Raw genomic sequence first — 18,733 nt, forward strand, 5'->3', positions numbered from 1 at the left:
AATTATAGTCGCTAATATTGATTATGTGCAGGTTTATTGAGGAAAAAAGGAGGCAAACTTGTGAGTCTTATATTAAATCATGAATTTCTTAAAAACTCTAAAATATTACTATGCAATGAATAGGACTACTAATTGATTTATATTAAATTATATTAAATAGATGATCAAAAAGACTCATATGGAAGAGTCCCTGCTCTGAGTTGGGCTCTACGATACCGCCACATAAAGCCAGGTGTGGTGGCATGCATATGAAACCGTAGTCCTGAAGTAATGGAGACAAGCACATCACAGAGCTTTCTAGCCAGCTGTTCTAGCCAATGGGTGAGCACTGAGTTCAGAGATAGACTGTGTTTCAAAAGATATGGTAGAGATTGATACAGGAGGACACTTACCAAGGATGCCTGACCTCCAATTACTTAATGTATACTCACACAGTGATTCAGAAAAAAAAAAAAGGTGGCATATAATGTAGAAAGTGAGTGTTCTTATTTCAAAATTGTCCATTTTAATGGAACAATCACAAAAAAGTAGGTGACAGAAACAGGTAAAGAGCAGAAAATATGAAACATTCTAAGCTTCCCAGGAAGTCGCTATTACCTTTAAGGGAGGAAGATGGCAATGTAGAGCTTTTAGTGGGAGAAGGGTGAGCAGGTGTTTTCACTTGTGAAATATGTTTGATTATGATAATTTCACCAATTTTGCAATCTTAAAGAGTCTTGTTTGTGGCTAGTCATGGGTCACAGAGAAAATGTGTGCTTCCTCATAATAGTAAATCTGCTAACAGATCATGGAATCCAGCATCATAAAGATTGAACAGATGAGAGTCTGCACTATGTAATTTCACAGAAAAAAAATAGATACTGTTTATACAAGCTGCATTGTTTCATTCTTAGCAGCATCTTTAATATATTTAATAGGGCAGATATATTAATAGTTCCTTGTTTCTCCCATCTCTGCTCCACAAATTTAATGCAGACTAGAAAAATCAGTCATTGCTTTTAATTAACATTCGGGAACAGAGGACTATAGAACCCTTTTGGGTGGCTTACATAAATGACATTTCTGCACTGTTTATCTTTTTCTATGCCATTGCCATACCAGTGTTCTTAGCTGCCCAATGTGTGAAACAATAAACAGATTATTTTAAGGTGTTCAGCACGGTAGATTTTTGCAGCTGTAGAACACTGCCATAGAGTATGAATCATCACTCATTATTCTGTGCTTTGTACTTCTGAGAGAACACCTCAATATCTAATCACATTGAAAAAAAAAACAGTAATTAAACATAATTTGGTGTTTAAATGAGTTATAGATAAGATAGATACACCCTATTTACTTCTAAGTAAAAAGATAATCATTATATGAAAGGAGCAGATTTGTCTTTTACCAAAGGGATTATTAGTGTTATAATGGAAAACAAATATATACATAAATTATCTGACCATGAGGAAAATTTAAATATATGTCCAGGGTGGTGGGGGAATCTACCATACTATAAGCATGTTCTTGACGTCTCATATTCAAAGAAGTATTTTGTACCTTTATTGACTTAAAGAGCTTTAATGTATCTAAGTTAGTACTCTTTTGGATAATATATAGTTTTATCTTTTAAAAATGCACTGGGCTGCTGTGTCCTGTCTCCATCTAGAGCACCCTTGGAGCTCTGATACACCCCCACCCATCACCACCGCGAGCCTGCCCCCCTACCCTGTGCCCTACCCTGCCCACTGTCCCCCGCTCTGTTTGAGCACTGGGACAGAGGGTAGAGCCAACAGTCCACCCTACTTTGGGGACTTCTCAAAGCAACTCTGAACAAAGGAGAACTGCCTATCCATGCAGGACCACAAATAATTTCCACCTGCTCAGTCTCTGACCCCACCTCCAGTCCTCTGCTGGATCCCTGGGACCCTCCCAGAGACCTGCCTATCTCTGCATTCCCACTCTGAGTTTCTGGAGGCATCTACTACTAGACCCTCATCCATGACCCCATCCCTGAGTCCCTGTCTGCGGAGAGACCTCCTATAAAGCTTAGACAACCCAGAGCTACAGATATTGAACCTCTGACTCACATAAGCCCACCGGGGGAGTACCATAGAGAGAGGGGGAGACACCAACAACACCTACTGGAAGAAGCTATGGGAAGACAGCAATATAAGAAAACACCTAACAACAGAAAGACAAGCATGACACCACCAGAATCTAGGGAATCTACACCAACTAGAATGGAACACAACAACAAAGCAGAGGAAGCAGAAGGGAACGACTTAAAAATTACCGTCATAAAAATGATAGAGGCCCTCAAAGAAGATGTGAGAAAATCCCTTAAAGAAATGGAGGAAAAAAACAAACAAAAAAGTGGAAGAAATGAACAAATTCCTTAAGGAAAGTACAGAAAGTACAGAAAGCCAAGAAAAACAGTTAAGGAGGTGAAAGAAATGGTTCAAGACTTGAAAACTGAAATAGAGAAAATAAAGGTAACACAAACCGAAGGAATGCTGGAAATAGAAAAACTGGGCAAAAACATCGGGAAGTACAGTCGCAAGCATAACCAACTGAATTCAAGAGATAGAAGAGAGAATCCCAGGCACAGAAGATTAAACTAGAAGAAATAGAATCATACACCGAAGAAAATCATAAATCTCTAACAAATCCTTAACACAAAACATCCAGGAAATGAGGGACACCGTGAAAAGGCCAAACCTAAGAAAAATAGGCATAAGGGAAGGTGAGGAAGCCTAGCTCAAAGGTATCAAGAACATATTCAAGAAAATCATCGAGGAAAACTTTCCCAATCTGAAGAAGGATATGCCCATGAAAGTACAAGAAGCATAGCGAACCCCAAATAGGCTGGACCAAAGAAAAAAGACCCCTCAACATATAATAATCAAAACACTATCATACAGAATAAAGAAAGATTATTAAGAGCAGCAAAGGAAAAAGGACAGGTAACATATAAAGGCAGACCTATCAAAATTACACCTGACTTCACCATGGAAACCCTCAAGGCCAGAAGGTATTGGATAGATGTTCTACAAGTATTAAGAGATCACAGATGCCAGCCCAGGCTACTATACCCAGCAAAACTCTCAATCACTATAGATGGAGCAAACAAGATATTTAATGACAATACCATATTTTCCCAATACGTATCTACAAATCCAGCCCTACAGAGAGTATTGGAAGGAAATCTTCAACCCAAGGAAGGTAACTATGCCCACAAAAATGTAGGCAACAGATAATCTAACTACACCAGAAACCAAGGGTAAAGAAGAACTAATATATTCACAATACCACTGCCAATAACAAACCTAAAACAAACAAGTATCAACAATCAATGGTCCTTACTCACCTTTAACATCAATGGTCTTACCTCACCTACAAAAAGACACAGGCTAACAGAATGGATACAAAGACAGAATCCATCCTTCTGCTGCATTCAAGAAACACATCTAAACTTCAAAGTTAGACATTACCTCAGGGTAAAGGGTTGGGAAAAGACATTCCTATCAAATGGAATCAAGAAGCGAGCAGGCATAGCTATCCTAATATCGAACTAGTTAGACTTCAAACCAAAATTAATCAAGAGAGATGAAGATGGTCACTTTGTATTCATCGCAGGAGAAATCCATCAACACAATGTCTCAGATCTGAACACCTATGCCCCTAATACAAATGCACCCACATTCGTAAAAGAAATCTACTAAAACTCAAAACTCATATAAAACCTCACACACTTAGAGTGGGAGGCTTCAATACACCACTCTCAACACTAGACAGGACCACAAATCACAAACTCAACAAAGAAACAATAGAACTAAGAGAAGATATGTCTCAACTGAGGTTAACAGACATCTATAGAACATTCCAATGAAAGACAAAAGAATATACCTTCTTCTCTGCTCCACATGGAACCTTCTCTAAAAATGACCACATACTAGGTGGCATAACAAACCTCAACATATACAAGAGAATAGGCATAATCTCCTGTACCTAATCAGACCACCATGCTTTAAAATTTGAATTCAACAAAAACACAAATAGTAGAAACCCTGCAAACTCATGGAAACTGAACAATGTGTAATTGAACCACTCCTGGGTCAAAGAAGAAATAAAGAAAGACATTAAGTACTTTCTAATATTCAACAAGAATGAGGACACTTGAGGGCTGAAAATAACAAAATAGACAAGAGGAAAACAGTACAAAAAAATCAATGCAACTAAGAGTACTTTTTTTGAGAAAATCAACAAGATAGACAAAGCTTTATTCAAACTAAAGAAAAAACAGAGAGAGAGAGAGAGAGAGCATGCAAATTAACAAAATCAGAAACGAAAAGGGGAACATAACAACGGACACAGAGATCATCCAGACAATTTTCAGGTCATATTGAAAATCTGTATTCCACAAAAATTGAAAATTCAAAGGAAATGAACAAATTTCTGGATAACTATCACTTCCCAAAATTAAATCAAGAACAGACAAAAACTTAAATAAACTGATAACATAAGACCCAGGATAACCACAACAACCCTACACAATAAAACAACTTCAGGAGCTATCACCATTCCTGACTTTAAGCTCTACCACAAAGCTATAGTTCTGAAAACAGCCTGGTCTTGGCACAAAAATAGACAGACCAATGGAATCAAATTGAAAATCCTGATATTAACCCACACACTTAGGAACACCTGATTTTCCCCAATCTGCTAAAATTATACAATGGGGCAAGGACAGCATCTTCAACAAATGGTGCTGGCACAATTGGATGAGGGTGTGTAGAAGACTGCAGATAGACCCATGTCTATTACCATGCACAAAACTCAAGTCCAAATGGATCAAAGACCACAACATCAATCCAGCCACATTGAACATCTTAGAAGAGAAAGTAGGAGGTACCCTTGAACAAATAGTTATAGCAGACCACTTCCTGAACATAACTCCAGTGGCACAGACACTGAGAGCAACAATTAATAAATGGGACCTCTTCAAACTTAAAAGCTTCTGTAAGGTAAAGGACACAGTCGACAAGACCAAACGGCAGCCCACAGACTGGGAAAAGATTTTCACCAATCCTATATCCAACAAAGGGCTGATCTCCAAAATATACAAAGAAATCAAGAAACTAGTCAACAAAACACCAAATAACCTTATTTAAAAAATAGGGTACAGAACTGAAGAAAGAATTCTCAATAGAGGAAATCAAAAAGGCTAAAAGATACTTAAGAAAGTACTCAACATCCTTAGCAATCAGGGAAATGCAAATCAAAACAACTTTGAGATACCATCTTACTCCTGCCAGAATGGCTAAAATTAGAAACACCAGTGATGACATGTTGGAGAGGATGTGGAGAAAGTGGAACACTCCTCCACTGTTGGTGGGAGTGCAAAGTCGTACAGCTATTTTGGAGATCAGTATGGTGGTTCCTCAGGAAAATGGGAATTAGTTTACCACAGGACCTGGCAATCCCTCTCTTAGGCATATACCCAAATGATCCACATCCATGCAACAAAGACATCTGTTCAACTATGTTCATAGCAGCACTATTTGTAATAGCAAGAATCTGGAAGCAACCTAGGTGCCCCTCAATTGAAGAATGGTTAATGAAGGTGTGGCACATCTAAACAATGGAATACTACTCTGCAGAAAAAAATAATGGTACCTTGAAATTCGCAGGCAAGTGGATGGCACTTGAAGAAACCATTCTGAATGAGGTAACCCAGTCACAAAAAGAGGAACATCATATGTACTCACTAATATATAGATTTTAGACCTACAGCAAAGAATCACCAGCCTATAATTATACCACCAGGTGAACTAGGATACAAGATGTATTCTAAGAGATTAATATAAAGTCCCTCCCTGAACCAGGAAAGGACAAGTCCCCCAAGCACAGGGGAAGTGGGGGGGCAGCAAATGGACAGAGAAGTAGGAGAAAACGAGGGGGAGGAAAGGAAAACAGTTGGGACTTGGAAGACTGAGCCCGGTTAGGAATAGAAGACAGGAGAGAGAGAGAGAGGGGGGGAGAGAGAGAGACATAAAAGAGAGAGCGAGACATAAAAGAGAGAGCGAGACATAAAAGAGAGAGCCAATATTGGTTTGAAGAGAAAACTGAATGTAAAGAAAGGTCTAGATAACTACAAGACTGCAGCCAACTAACAATTTGAGCATCCGTGGAAAGGGTACCATAAATGCCCTTCCTGGAGAGTGAGATGAACAACTAACTTATCCATGGAGCCCTCATCTCATACCTGTTGGAAACAGGAGCAAACACCCATAGGTAAACACTGAGTTGAACTAGAACCCAGATGCAGATGGAGTGGACAAGACCAGGTGGCAGAAAAACATAGAGACAGCTTACCTGAACAAGGAGGAGCTAATGGGCCCCCAGACTGATAGCTGGGAAGCCAGAATGGGACTGACTCAGGCCCCCCTGAATATGGGTCTCAGCCAGAAGGACTGAGCAGTCTAAGGAACCTCAGACAGTGGAGCTAGGATGTATCCCTGGTGCACAAAAGGACCTTGCTAACACATCCCCCATGGAGGGATAACTGCCTTAATCTAGAGACAGGAGAGAAGCCCTAGTCCCTACTTCACATGAACTGTCAGATCTACATGACCCCAACTGGATGACATTCCTCTACATATGGAATTGGGGTGAGGGGATGGGAGGGGAGGGTGGTTCGGGTACATGTGAAAGGGTACAGAGGGTAAAAGTGAGGGAGGAAAGGAGGGTGGGAGGGAGGGATGGAGGGAGATAAGGGGGAACTAGGATCTACATGTAAAATAATAAATTTTAAAAAATGCGTTGACTCCAAAATTCAAGTTCAAGGACAAGTTACTGGGGAAAAGGATTTCTATTTTTGTTTCCACAGAAAACAAAAAGCTGTAGATTCCTTCCAGAATAATGTGGTTTGATCAAGCCAGACCACCTGAAACAGAGTACCACGTGATCCTACATTCAAAACAGCTGGACAAATCAGCCTTGCAGAATACAGCCAGCATTTCTGCATCTTCTTAGAATCCCCCATGACAGCGCCCCTTACCAGCAGGAAGTTGTTTGGAAAGAACGATGCCCAAATTCCCAAATATTGTCTATAAATATTTGTTTTCATTTAAATGGACTTGGTTATAAAAAAAAAATAAAAATGCACTAATAGAAATCTAGATATATATTTAAAAGTTTATAAATTTATTATTTATGATGTTTGTGGGACTTGTGATATGGCTTCATGGGTAAAAATGCTTTCCTCAAGGGCTTTACAACATCAGTTAACATCCAGGATCTCATGGTAGAAGGAGATAACCTATGTCCAGAATTAGTAATCTGTGTTTCACAAGAGTGCTGTAGTGCTGTTGCAGAGACAGACAGACAGACAGACAGACAGACACACAAATACACAGACACACACCACACACACACACATACACCACAAACAAACACACACATACACACACATCACACACATACATACACATACCACACACATACCACAAACACACACATCACACACATACACACACACACCACCCACATACCACACACACACCATACACACTGAACACACACACATCACAAGCACCCCCCACACACACACTTGCACCATATCATAAATAAAAATAACTCACAATAAAGAGTTAAAATTTATTTGGAATTCCTTATAAAGGACATTATAGGGCAAATATCAATGAAATGTCTCATCTCATTAACAACCACTCTGTAGTTTATACAGTTTTTAAAAGCAAAATTGCCCAAGCAGCAAATTCAAAGTGACATGGATCTTCATATCATATATGTGGCACTATTAATTTTGTAGCATCTCTAGGATTTGCTAAAAATAGGCTGTCATTAAGTCATAGCTATACACCAAGCTTGCTGAGGTGTGTGTACTCAGTCTGTGCTCACAGGCGAATATGTGAACACTAAAAAGCTCATTAATATAAATAATGGAGTGAACAAATAGAATTTGCCTCAGGCAGTACAATAATTGGTCAATAACTCCTCCTTAGCTGTCTATGATACTCAGGCTCTGTTTTAAAAAATTGTTTGTCTTTTCTTTGATTCTGTTAATTTTTTTTGAAACCATGACCCTTTTGTTATTTTTTTACAAGCAAAATGATCCCATAATGATCCAAACTCAGAGATCTACATATATACTGATTTCATTCAATCTTTGTGCATTAATAATGAAATCCTTAATAATACTAAAAATACCAAATGTATACTTGTAGTTTTGAAGTGCTTAGTCTTTGAAACAGATATTCCAAACAGTTAATTTTTTTGACACATTCAATTAATGTATAATGATGCCAATAAGTACATAATAATCACAAAAAATTAGCAAAGCCAAAGTCAGAATATGGATTTATAAGTGATCTGCTATAAAATAAATAAATCATACATTTAGAATGTCGATGGCAGCTAATGTCCTTGGTTCTAAACACTAAGATACTTTATAACAACTATTACTATTCTCACTTCTTTACATATGTGAATGTCATCTGTGTTCAAAGATGTAGATCCCTGTTACTTTTTGTATATTTGTGAGATGTATTTTTACTCAGAAATTGTTAACCTGCACATATTGTGCTAGTGGCATGAATGGACAAATACATAACCATATCTTTGTTCCCAGCTTAGTGGAGGTAACTGCACTGGCAACTGTAAAAAGTAGATTATGATGAATGGATACAAGTGATGTTTTTTTTTGGTCCTGAAAGAATATGTGCTTTTATGTTGAAATAATTTTCTATAAAATCTTTAGGTCAAGTTTTTCCATCCTATTGTTCATATCTTCTTTGTCATTATTTATTTTTGCTTATTAAATTATTTCAGTTAAAGGGGGTTTTCAAACCTTAAGTTTTTTTCAATGAGGTTTTGTTCATTCATTTTTAAGTATTTCTCAGATACCCATATAGATATGTTTGCTATATTTTGCTGGAAATCCCTTTATCATCTCAAAATGTCGAATTGTCTTCAGAGAATTCTTCGGTTTAAGTACCTTTTCTTATTGTAACAGTAACAAATCAACCTTTTTTGAATATTGGTTTCAAGTTTATTATACCCTAATCATTTTAGGAAAATAGGGTTTCATGTTAGATTTCCTACACATTCATTGCCATTTATTCTATTTTATAAATCTATCTTTCTAGAAATACGCTTTTAAGCTTGAAGTGTATGGAACACTTATTTTTAATAAATTGCAGGTATTTGTATTTTAATTTATTGTATTTTATTTGTTTTATTTTTATACAAATCTTGATGTTACTTTCTCCTTTTTAGCTTTTCTAGTATTAAATATTTTTTAGAATAATTCCAATTGATTTTATTAATAACATGCTTGGTACTTCCATTATTATTTTCAGTTCTTATTTTATGTGTGTGTATGTGTGCTTTTATACTTTTGTTTGTATGTATGTATGGTATGTGTGTATGCATGTATACCTGTGTCTTCAGATTCCAGAAGGGTACAATGTGTATCGTGTTCTATCATTTAGCATTAACACAGAACTTGGAATTTATTCTAGAGTAGAATAACATCCAGAAAGACCTGGATACCCTACCAACATTGCCCATAGCATTGAGGTTACAGCATGAAGCCATGCCTGGCTATTTCCTTAGATAATATAAAACTCTTTTCTTCATGCTTGTGTACTGTGTATCATGTCCTTAATACTTACTTTAGCTCTTTATTTCTTATTGTAGGCCAATAAGTTCCTTTAAGTCAAATTTATCATTTATATATGACTATTAAATATTGTGAGGATTGGTTGAGAGAAGACCTTAGTCATTATCTTTCATGTTCACATATCAAAAGTGAAATTTACATTTGGACTCTTTATTAATTTTTGACATTTAGAATTCATTAATGTGCATTTCTTCTACTACTTCAGCTATTTTATGTACAGATAAGCAAACTATACATATTAAAAAGAGTATGCTTTATAGCTCTCAGAAGGCCTCTGTCTTTATCTGTCTATGTTGTTTACTGCACTTTATATTCTTAACAAATCTGTGTCTGTAACATCTGTTTTCACAATGAAACCTTACATTACAGACCTTAAGTTTCATTGGACTTCTTTGACAACTTTATTTTTTGGAACCCAATTTGGAAAACACCTTTCAAAAATAACTGACATCTCTCACAGAGTATACTGTTAGTTAATTTTTAAAATAATAAGGCAATACCAAAAATGGATACAGATTTTAGAAAAGTTATTTTTTTTTCTCATATTTGAAGTAGATTTCCTGTAGACACTAATTAAAACCACATCATCTTGAATAATGTTTTTGGTACTAAGATCTTGTGCTGTCATCTTCATCATTTGGATACAGTATCCTTAAGTGTTCATTTATTAAACAAAGGTTTGGTATGCTTGGTCTACAGCTTTATGGGGTTATAAGAGGCAGCTGAACAAAAGAAGCATGAATCCCATCAATACTTGAGCTCTTGACTCTATCAGTGTGCTTTAAGATGTTGTGTAACCTCTAAAAGTGATTACCTACTTTGAGGAAGAAAGTCACCTGTGGTATGTCCTGAGTGGAAATACCTTATTCCTGATTCTTTTCTCTCACATTCCCTGCATTCTCCACATCAAGAAGTGCAGCACTTTTCTGCACTGTGTTTCCAACCAAGGTGCTCTGACCTCAAGTGTGACTTCAGAATCAATGGAATCAAGTCAACACAGAAGGAAACCTCTCAAAGTATGACCAATAGAAGTGTTTTCTCCTTATAGTTGATTTCTGTTGGGGTATTTTTGTCACAGTGATAGAAAGTTAACGTCTATAGTCTGAAACAGGAAAATTATTCCTAAAGTAGCACTGGGAAACAAGGGCCTAGGGACTCTGATTTCGGGTCCTTTCCTGAAACAGTTTTGTCCTGCGAAGTCCATGGGCTGTGATAGAACAGAACATTGAAGAATTGAAAGAGGGCCTTGCAGTTCTCTCGACCTTTGTTTGTGTTCAATTTTATCTTCAAACCAATATTGGCTCCCTCTTTTATGTTCTCTCTCTCTGTCTCTGACTCTCTCTCTCTCTCTCTTTCCTATCTTCTATTCCTAACCAGGCTCAATCTTTCTGGTCGCAAATGTTTTCCTTTCGTCCCCCTCATTTTCTCCTACTTTTCTCTCCATTCGCTGTTCCCACCCCCACTTCACCTGAGCTCTGGGGAACTTGTCCCTTCCCAGTTCTGTGAGGGACTTTATATGAAACTCTTAGAATACACCTTGTATCCTAGTTCGTCTGGTGATGTGAATTATAGGCTGGTGATCATTTGATCTAGGTCTAAAATCCATATATGAGTGAGTACATACTGTGTTCCTCTTTTTGTGACTGGGATACCTCATCCAGAATGGTTTCTTCAAGTGCCATCCACTTGCCTGCGAATTCCAAGATACCATTATTTTTTTTTCTGCAGAGTAGTATTCCATTGTGTAGATGTGCCACATCTTCATTAACCATTCTTCAATTGAGGGGCATCTAGGTTGCTTCCAGGTTCTTGCTATTATAAATAGTGCTGCTATGAACATAGTTGAACAGATGTCTTTGTTGCATGGATGTGAATCCTTTGGGTATATGCCTAAGAGAGGGATTGCCGGGTCCTGTGGTAAACTAATTCCCATTTTCCTGAGGAACTGCCATACTGATCTCCAAAATGGCTGTATGAGTTTGCACTCCCACCAGCAGTGGAGGAGTGTTCCACTTTCTCCACATCCTCTCCAACATGTCATCACTGGTGTTTCTAATTTTAGCCATTCTGGCAGGGGTAAGATGGTATCTCAAAGTTGTTTTGATTTGCATTTACCTGATAGCTAAGGATGTGGAGCATTTTCTTAAGTGTCTTTCAGCCTTTTTGATTTCCTCCATTGAGAATTCTAAGGGACCTCAGACAGTGGAGCCAGGATGTATCCCTGGTGCACAAAAGGACTTAGGAACATATCCCCCATGGAGGGATAACTGCCTTAATCTAGAGACAGGAGAGAAGCCCTAGTCCCTACTTCACAGGACCTGTCAGATATACATGACCCCAACTGGATGGCATTCCCCTACATATGGAATTGGGGTGGGGGGATGGGAGGAGAGGGTGTTTATTTAGAGTGCATGTGAGAGGGCAGAGAGGATAAAAGGGAGGGAAGGAGGGAGGGAGGGCTAGGGGGAGGGAGGGAGGGAGGGAGGGAGAGGGAACTGGGATCGACATGTAAAATAATAAATTAAATTAAAAAAAAATGCTTTGACTCAAAAATTTAAGTTGAAGGACAAGTTACTGGGGAAAAGGATTTCTATTTTTGTTTCCAGAGAAAATGAAAAGATGTGGATTCCTTCCAGACTAATGTGGTTTGATCATGCCAGACCGCCTGAAACAGAGTACAAGCAAATCCTACATTCAAACAGCCCTACAGACTACAGCCAGGATATCTGAATCTTCTTCGAATCCCCCCAAGACAGCGCCCCTTACCAGCAGGAAGTAGTTTGGAAAGAACAACGCCCAAATTCCCAAATATTGTGTATAAATGTTTGTTTTCATTTAATTGGACTTTGTTATATAAAATTAAATAAAATAAAAAAGAAAAAAGAAAAGAAAGAAAGAAAGAGGGCCTTGTAGCTTTGTTCAGTTACCCCTGAAAAAGCAACTAGGTCTTTGTAATTAAAAATAGTTCTTTTATCAGGTTGTCATCCAGCTATACTTTTAAATACAAGTTCATCATTGTTTTCCTGATCAAACTGTAGTCCTTCAATCTGTTTTCTTTTGTGCCCACATCTTTCTGTTATTATGATAAAATTCATGCATACCCTGAATATTGTTCAGACAGTTCTCTTTCCCAAATTTTTTTTTCTTCTCAGTAGATTCCCATAAAGTTTTCCATAATGGAAAGGATGTGAATTGGTTGGTTCTGTGTTCTATCATGGAAGCAAAGTACTAATAATTTGTAGTAGAAATTCAAATAATATAATTCTCAAAACAATCAATATGAATGAATCATGAGTACCATGAGAAACTTTGAGGTAAGATAGTCGAATACACAAATAAAAGCTAGTTGGGAACAGGACATCTCATGACCGTAAGGTAGAAGTTTGATGAAAGTATAAGCAGTAAGCCTGCAGAATGAAAAGCTTAACTTCAGAAGACCTATTGGAAGGAAATAGTGGGGATATGGAAATCAAAGATCAGAGACTTCAATATCTTCCCAGTCTGCAAAGTCAGAAACTGATGTTTGATTTCTGTGAAGTTAGCATACTACACTGAGCACTTCAGGAACCCTGATGAAAGGCAGACAGTCCAGGGCTTTAGGTAGATGAGTCTTTCTCAAGATCCATGGTAGTCATGCAGGATTAATAGAACCAGAGTGGATTTAGCGTAACAAAGCCCAACACAAAGACCTTTGTATAATGCAAGCATGATTCATGACTAATATAATTGCTGTGTAGAAACATATTTCAAATGAAGATGAAACCTAGGCACTTTATAAAACATCGTCAATATTATAAACATAGTTGAAATACACTAGTTATTTGAGGAAGGAAGAAAATGATATCAGCTCAAAGAAAACAAACAAATTGTAAAATATAATCATGTGATGCATTTTTAAATTAGCACATAAAACTTTAAAAAACAAACAAACAAAATATACATTACATAAGTTACCAGAAAAATGAATAGACTGATAAGTAGAAAATGTTAAAGTTAGGATATCATTTTAAAGAAACTACCCACAAAACATTTAGACATTTAGAACAGTATAGATGTAGAAATATATATTATATCAAAAAGTATTTGAGTGTATTGAGAATGCAGAAAAAATAGAGAAAAGTATCATTATCCCTAAAGATTTTTAGTAAAGATAATATAATCTGAATTGATGTGATGGCTAATATTAGGTATCAAAACAAGCAGATTAAAGAGCAACTAGATTATTACAGAAGCATTATTTTCTGATTGTACTTGTCATCTATATCCAGAGAAATCTGGAAGCAATGTCATTTACTGATTGGTGAATTTCTCCTTAAGTTCAAGCAAGTGACATCTAATTTCTTGGGGAATCATAACAGAATAAAACAAAGCCAAAGGAACAGTGTAATGATCAATTTGTTTAGAGGAAGAGATATTGTTATTGTTTGAATAAGAAGTACCAAATAGAGGCCTGTATTTGAAAGCATTTACCTCCATCTGGGGGGTATTTGGGGGGAGCTAGTCAAGCTTTTATAAGCAAAGCTTGACTGGAGTAATTAAGTGACTGGGTGCAGGACTTCAGAGTTTATAGTCTCACCTACCACCAGTCCTTATTTGCTGCTTTCTGTGTACAGATGAAAATGATAAAGGATTTTCACACATGTACCCACTGGAAAATAGAACCATGCCTTATTGGCATCTCAGGAAAATACCAGCTCTAATTCAAGTCCAAGACAATACCTGAGTAAACATCATTTGCTTCAACAATGACACTATGCCTTATCACATATCCACATACATGGAACAACCAACTAATTATCTTGGATCTCACCAACTCTGGACTGATGGCTAGGGAGCGTGCATGTCACCAAACTAGGCCTTTTGCATGTGTGATAGTTGTGTACATTGGTCTATTTGTGGGGCTCCTGGCAATGGAATTAAGTCTCTGGTGTTTGAACTGATATTTGGGAACTTATTGTTCATGCTGAGTTGCCTTGTCCAGCCTTGATGTGGGGGTGGGGGAGTAGCTTGGACCTTGCCTCAACTTTATGTGCTAAGCGTTGTTGAGGCCAATGGGAGACCTGTGTTTTTTTGAATGAAGAAGGTGGAAGAGTAGGTAATGAGAGGCCGGCAGGTAGGAGTATAAAATAGAAGGAGAGTGGGGAAACTGTGATCAGTATGCAAATTAATGTAAAAAAATTAATAAAAAAGACATAAAAAGTACACCAGGATAGTATTTTCAAATACTTTTTTCAAAATAATAAAATGCTCGTCCAACACAAAAGACAAATAATTTCTTACACTTCTAGACATAAGAATCCCTTCTCTTTCCTTAGGGAATCTGGTTTTAGATTGTTTGATTTTTGAGCAGAAATACATAAGATAATGGCAACATGATTTCTTAAGTTCTGGCTGGTAATTATGGATCGACCCAGATTCCCTGAATATGATGTTATTTGATAGGACTGGGCAGTCTATTGGCCGGGTCCCTCCTCCAAATAACATGACAGAATTGGAAGACTCCCTATGAAAGGCCTCAACTCCTCTGGGGAGCAAAAGTGGATGGGATGGGAGTTGATGGGAGGAACAAATGAGGAAGGGAGGGTGCGGGAACTGGGATTGACATGTAAAACAAGCTTGTTTCAAATTTAAATAAAAAGTTATTCCTTAGTCACTGTATTATTCAGCTTCCCTTAATATAATAAATATCTGAGAGATAATTTATATTGGCTTACAGGAGAAGATTTATACTGGCTTGCAGAGTAGTAGACCAAGTCCCTTTGAAGACACATTGATGATTAGAAATCCATTGCATAGACACATTCAAGTTTTCATCACCTCCTAGTAGTTAATCTGGGAACCGATCACTTAATACATGAGCCTGCTGGAAGGTATTTAAGATCCAAACAACAGCATAATTGAGTTAACTTAGTCTTCTTTTGCCATGTTGCCAGTGATGCTGTAGAGTATTGCTGCTTTGCTTAAACATACCATAAAAGTAATGCACATAGCATAGGGCCAAATATCTTAAAGTTTGAAGCAACTGAAAATTCTATCACTTTTCCTCCACGCAAATATCCAAAGGAAACAGACATTCTTCTTCTCTCCTAGTTGGTTTAGAGTTCAGTTCTTTCAAGGAATTCTCACAAGATCCAAAGATCTGTGCTCCTTTCTCCAAGTCCCACAGAGGGCAGGAGCTAAAGCAGAGGGCTACAGAAGTTGACAGGAGGGGACACTGTTGACTTAGGGGAAGCAAATGGAGCCCATTTCCTTTCATGGTCTACTGTTCTTGACTGGTAAGATGGCCCAGTGCCAAAATGTATGCAGCAGTCAACTAGCATAGAACCATAACATCCCAGGTCGGTGTCCTTCTAGTTTTAATCACCTGTAATTAGGCTCAGGGTGGCAGGTTCCAAAAGAGCCTCATTATGTAGCTACAAAATTGCCATCAGGTTCTGGGGCCAGGGACTGAAAGGGCCTCTTCCTAGGAGGAGAATGAAATTCAGAAACTGTGACTTGCTAGGGTATTTTGTATTAATGTCCACAGCTGCATAGATATTTCTCCCCCACATCCTCTCAGTGTTCTTCACTTTCAAACATTACAGAGCCTGGCTTTGCAGGAGAGGAAAAAGCATAGCAGACCTGACATCTAAGTTATATCTAAATCTCATGGCAGTAAGTTGGATGGAGGTAGGCAAGGTCTGCTCATCTTGGGAACTGCTTGTGTTTAGGTGAGTTATTTTGTAACACATTTATGAAAAGCTCAATTATGGTTTGGATGAAAGTAAAGGAAAAAGAGAAAAGAAACCATTGGGATAAATTTACTGACCTTCAACAATACAGAACAAGTGTATATACAACAGGTTTTACTGGCCTTCTAGTACCAAACTCCAAGCATTCGTAAATAATGTGGCTGATTGGAGCCATGAAGACAAATTGCATGGGTGTTCCCACATATCACACATTGAAAATGAGGTGATACACCAGGAAGGCCATGTAACTATGATGCTGTTGCCATTATCACAGTTAAATCTATTGCATCTTTGCTGGGGTGGAGCCGAACACATGGCAGAATAAACAAATAGAATCACCTACTTCCTAGTAAGGCATGGGTTATGTTGTGGTGATCCACCTTCACAACAAAGTAGCAAGATTCACTCCAGCACACAACACACTTCTTCATAATAACACCTGTCTTTGTGTAAACCACAAACTATATGTTTTTTTGTGCTTTTCCAATCTTGACTTTTCTCCCTGTGGTCATTATAGAAAGTCTCATGGCTTTGAGTCTCAGTCCAGAAAAAGTCAGCTATAGAATATGCCTTACGGAAGATTTTGTTTGAAAGTTTTCTTTTTTAATATGTAACTTACTGTTAAGTATCACCAGGAAAAACTAAAATATCATAATAGATCCAAGGTTGAATTATTAAAATAATGATCCCTCATAGAAAGCCTCACTTTACCTGGGGAGTAGATAGGGTGTAGGATGACGGTGGTGGTGGGGGATATGTGAGGGTGGGATGGAGAGGGAACTGGGATTGATATGTAAAATAATATTGATTCTAAATTAAATAAAACTTTTAAAAAAATTTATTCCATGTGCTTTCTTGTTACTGTAATGAGGTAAGACTGCATCTTAGGGTTTCCAGTTTGGCAGTTGCCTATTGTGAGATATTGTTCAGGGTCCTTTGAACCAATTTTGCTATTAAATCTCCTCTTACTTGTAGTTGTTTATTATATTGGGTCTCTGTGAACCCTGACTAAAACACAGAGATGAAAAAGTAAATCTTTATGATTTAATAAGAAACAAAAGAGTTATGGTATCCCAGATGAAAGATAAAAATCTATTAATATTTGATAAAAATGTCATACAGTAACCCAAACACACCCAAGAAAAGACTATTTTAAGCTACATAAACACAGAAAACCAAATCAAAATATCATCAAACTACTAACAGTTATATAAAAAACAACATCTTGAATGAAGGTAGTAAAAACAAAATAAAGTAATAAAAATGTGAAGCATAAAATAAATAACAGTAAACTGATTTCTCATTATAAGCAGTGGAAGTTAGAGAACAGTGAAGCAGTATATGAACATGCTTACCAAAAAAAAAAAAAAAAAAAAACCAACAACAACAACAACAAAAGCAGTTAGGGCCCAATAATATGGTTTAGTTGCTGATGTGCTTTCTTACCAAGTATATAGACCTCAAATTGGATCTCTAATACCCATGTCAAAAGCTCAGCAACCTGCTGCACAGCCAGTCTAGAAGAATTGGTGAGCTCCTGGTTCAACCACAGACCTTGTTTCAAAAAAACATGGTGGAAATCTGAAGACAGAGGTTTCTGTTCCTCCTGGTCCCACAGCCCCATTTGGTCCCAAATAAACCCACAGACACTTATTAATTATAAACTGGTTAGCCAATATCTTAGGCTTCTTACTGACTAGCTCTCTCTTAATTATTAACTCATTTCTATTAAACTATGTATTATCATGAGGCTGACTTAGTGGTAATACTCCAGCATGCTATGCCTACAGAGGCTACATATAGCATCTCACTAGCGCCTCACTCTCTATATCCTCTCCCCAGAATTCCCTCATCTGGCTACTCATCAACCAGTGTTTTGTTTATCAGCCAATAAGAGAAACATATAATGACAGTATACAGAAGGACATGCCCTTCAAAAATCCATGGAGACAGACTTCTTTCCCAAACCCCTAACCTATAGGTGTACTTGCATACGTGCACATGAACATACACCCCAACCCACTTACCTAGTTTTATATATGCAAAATTATCCTATAAAATTATGCAAACTAAAAATGTTTTCTAATAAAATTTAATCATCACAACTTTAGTGTTATCATAACAACATGGAAAAGACGTAAATAGTTTTGCTGAACACAAGACACAAATAATTCTCATTGGTAAGTTTTTGTATTTTATGTGACATGGAATGATACTAACTCAAGACAGATGAAAAGTTAAGGAAAAACATAAATGTGAAACAGTACTACAAAATTAATTTAAAGTTAATAAAATTCTTTATAGCAGCTAGAATTCT

This window comes from Phodopus roborovskii, unplaced genomic scaffold, assembly GCF_943737965.1.
Source record: "Phodopus roborovskii unplaced genomic scaffold, PHOROB, whole genome shotgun sequence".
Classification (NCBI taxonomy): Eukaryota; Metazoa; Chordata; class Mammalia; order Rodentia; family Cricetidae; genus Phodopus; species Phodopus roborovskii.